Here is a 3,541-nt window from a genome sequence, read left to right as displayed (position 1 = left end):
TTAATTCAGAGACTCATAACTGGTCAAAGTGCTGAGAATAAGAGACTGTGCAGGCTCAGCCATAAATTGGATCTCTCTCTCTCTCTCTCACACACAGACAGACAGACACACACACACACACACACACACACACACACACACACACATACACAAGGCTCAAGTAACATCTCAGAAGAATGACCAGAAAGAATTTAAGACCTGCAGGAATGGGAGTGCTATAAAATGCTGTCTTTTGGACATGACATATGTGTTACACTCATGAAGTCACGGTAGCTATGGTTACCTACACAAGATTTAGCCAGTTAGAATTCCAGCATGGATGGGGAAGTTCAAGGGGCTCAACATCTAGTGATTGATAACCTCTGAGGGGAGGGGAGTCAGTTTTCTTTGAGGGCTTGAATACTGGCATATTGCCCATGCTCCAGTGGGTGACCTCACAGTTATCGTCACATAAGTAGCACTAATTGGACTCAGTGGGCTATAAAATAATAAGAAGGCCACATGAAATGGGAAGGAGGGACATGTTGGGAGTTGTCCGGTGGGACTGGAGTATGAAAATAGGGGGGTAGATATGACCAAAATGCATCATATGTATGTATGAAATTTTCAAAGAATAAATAAAAATACTAAAATAACTCAGTACCTTCCAGCTTCAGGACCAAATAACCACATCAATAGCCAGCACAGCATATGACATGGCACTTTTATCTTGGGGGTAATCAACAGCTACCTAATTGGACTAAAAGCCCACTCAATGGGAGGAAGCTCAAGTTTGGTACTGTAAATATAAACAAATACACATGGCTGGAGTGGTCATAGATCTTAGAGAAAAACTCCAAGACTGTCACATCCCTAGACTAATGTGACTTCGTACTATGTGAAAATATGTATCCTTATATTTACAGACAAATACCACTCACCACTCATCAAAGAAGCTCATTTTGCACCAATTGGAGACTATTACCAAGTACCACAATTGGTCACACACGGATATTGTCTATGAACTGCCCAGGCCTAAGTGACACATCTACAATGCAACCTCTATACCTAAGGCTCATGGAACATAGAATGGAGTAAAGAGCAGTTCTCAGTTCTCATTAATGAAGCTCCCTCATGCAGTAGAGGGCAAGGAACAGAAAAAAAAGTCACAAATGGCCAAAGCATAGAGATCAAGAGCCTGCTGAATACTGGTCCTTGGACAGGACTCCTTTATTAAACTTTACCCACCTAAGGCTCAGGGACCATCATAGAAGAGGGGGTGGAAAGATTGTAAGAGCCAGAGAGGAGGTGCAGGGACCTATGAAAACAGAATCCTACAAGTTCCTGGGAACCTGCTCATATGGTTCTATGGCATAGGTGTCAGCATACACAAGTCCCATGCAAACTCAGGCAGACAAAAACCCAGCATACAACTGGGGGAATAAACAGCAGACCCCAGTCTTATCTGAAGAAATATCGCCAACTGATTGTGGCTAGGTGAAGAAGAGCTGATCTTCCTAAAACAAGGGACTCCAGATAGGCTGACTAGACCTCAGTGGATGGACTTGCACTGGGGAACATCTGGGGACACTGACTTGACACAGTAGGCCTAAACAGGGATGACAGAGTATGTGGGCTTGAGTTGGGGGGCTATGGGAGAGTGCCAGTCAGGACTGGGGTATAAAGATGATTAAGATCATTTGAGATGTTCTGTATGAAATATAAAAAAATTCAATAAAAACAAACTTCAAAAAAAAAAAACAAAAAAAAGTAAAAAGGTGCGACTTACTTTTCTACTCTGTAAAAATCTCTTCCTTTAGTTAAGCTTTTATTTCTCTGCAGTTTCTTTCAGCAGTTGATGATTTGAAATCCCAAAATGTTCCAAAAGTAACACTTTCATGCTGTGCGTCAGCAGTTTACATCAACTTCAGTCTGAGTATAGAAGCACACAGGAAGGATTTCTCTGTGACTAGTTCCACAAAAGAAATCCATTGTGCTTCAGACCATCACCTGTGGGAAAGCTTTGTTTTTAGAATAGCCTCCTGCCTGTGAAGTGCAAAAGGACCAATATAAGGCAGGTGTCCATCCACAGATGCAGTTGGAGCTATGCTTACTCTTCTTCTATACCTATGTAGTATGTGTAGATAGTACAACAGCTTTAGGCATAACTTTGTGTTGAAGCACTATAACAGTCATCATCACTTAAGAATGTTACCAAGAGGCTGGAGAGGGCTCAGTGGTTAAGAGTACTGACTGCTCTTGCAGAAGACCTTGGTTCAATTCCCAGCATCCACATGGTGGCTAACAACTGTCTGTAACTCCAGTGCCAAGGGAATCCGACACTCTTTTCTGACCTTTGTGGGCATTGCATGACATGGGTGTACTTACATACATGCTGGCGATACACTCATACACATAAAATAAAACAATAAATAAAACATTTTAAAAGTGCCGTCTTGGCCCTGAATCAAGGCCAATAGTTTGTTGAAGCTGTTAGTTTCAAGGTGGTGCCTAAAGAAATGCCTTTCTATGGTCTGTTGGCCATTTCAGAAATTTGGAAGTATAATGGTCAATTCATTAGAAAGAAACATGTGGGGGGGGGGGGAAAGTGCCATCAAGTGAGTTTGACAAAGGGAGATAAGGGTGTCTTTATGTGTACCAAGTGTAAACTCTAGTAGCAGTTTTGACAAAACGAATTAATTCTCAATACAGTCAATGAAAACATAACACAGTGGCTTTGGCCAATCATAGAAGCAAACTGTGAATAAGATCATCTTCAGTAAGAGAAATTACTCCCTATATCACTGAATTTCTGTGTGCTGTCATTCAGGGTACAAGGAGATCCTGTCTCAAAACAGAGAGAGAGAGAGAGAGAGAGAGAGAGAGAGAGAGAGAGAGAGAGAGAGAGAGAGAAAGATTAAAATTTTTATATGTATGAGGGTTTTGCTTTCATATATGTAAGTGCACCCATGGAAGCCAGAAGTGGTTGTTGGAGGTCCTGGAACTGGAATTATGGATGGGTGTTAGACACCATGTGGGTGCTGAGAACTGAACTTGGACCTGGATCCTCTGCAAAAGCAGCCAGTGCTCAGTGCTCTTTTTTTTTTTTCATATTAAATATTACCAGTGCTACCTTTATTCATTTCTAGTTTTACACTACTTTTGGGGGGGGGGAATCTTAATGAGTTTATTGGGCTTGCTAACAGAGCATAGGATGGGGATTTATTTACAGAAATGTGGCACCCCTTCCCCTCATTTATGGCTGCATTGGAAAGTCTACACTAAAATATAGACCCTTTCACTTCCCAACAGCCCCACAAAATGGAAAGAGAGGTGCCTCAATGGCATTCTCAGCTTATATATCCTTAGCCCCACCCCCACATGCAGCTACGGTTGACTGATTGGGTGAGAGGGTTGACTCCCCCCTTGACTTCTGAGCATGGAAAGGAGGTGTGACTATAGGTTGCAGGCAGTGGCCAGAGGACACTTCTAGTTAACACTCCAAACCTTCCTCTAGTTCTTACATTCTTTCCACCAACCTCTTCAGCAAAAGTCCCTGAGC

The 3,541-nt window shown here is 42.2% G+C and overlaps 1 non-coding gene across 1 annotated transcript; it reads left to right on the top strand.

The window, feature by feature from the left end:
* The first annotated feature begins 2,435 nt into the window (after positions 1-2,435).
* LOC115068220 lies at positions 2,436-2,572 on the top strand. The gene has a single exon (XR_003847592.1). It is a non-coding gene; the product is annotated as a small nucleolar RNA SNORA2/SNORA34 family (small nucleolar RNA).
* Positions 2,573-3,541: the final 969 nt, after the last annotated feature.

The sequence above is a fragment of the Nannospalax galili genome, unplaced genomic scaffold (assembly GCF_000622305.1).
Source record: "Nannospalax galili isolate Female #2095 unplaced genomic scaffold, S.galili_v1.0 scaffold167, whole genome shotgun sequence".
Lineage (NCBI taxonomy): Eukaryota > Metazoa > Chordata > Mammalia > Rodentia > Spalacidae > Nannospalax > Nannospalax galili.
This window is presented reverse-complemented; position numbering and strand designations above follow the sequence as displayed.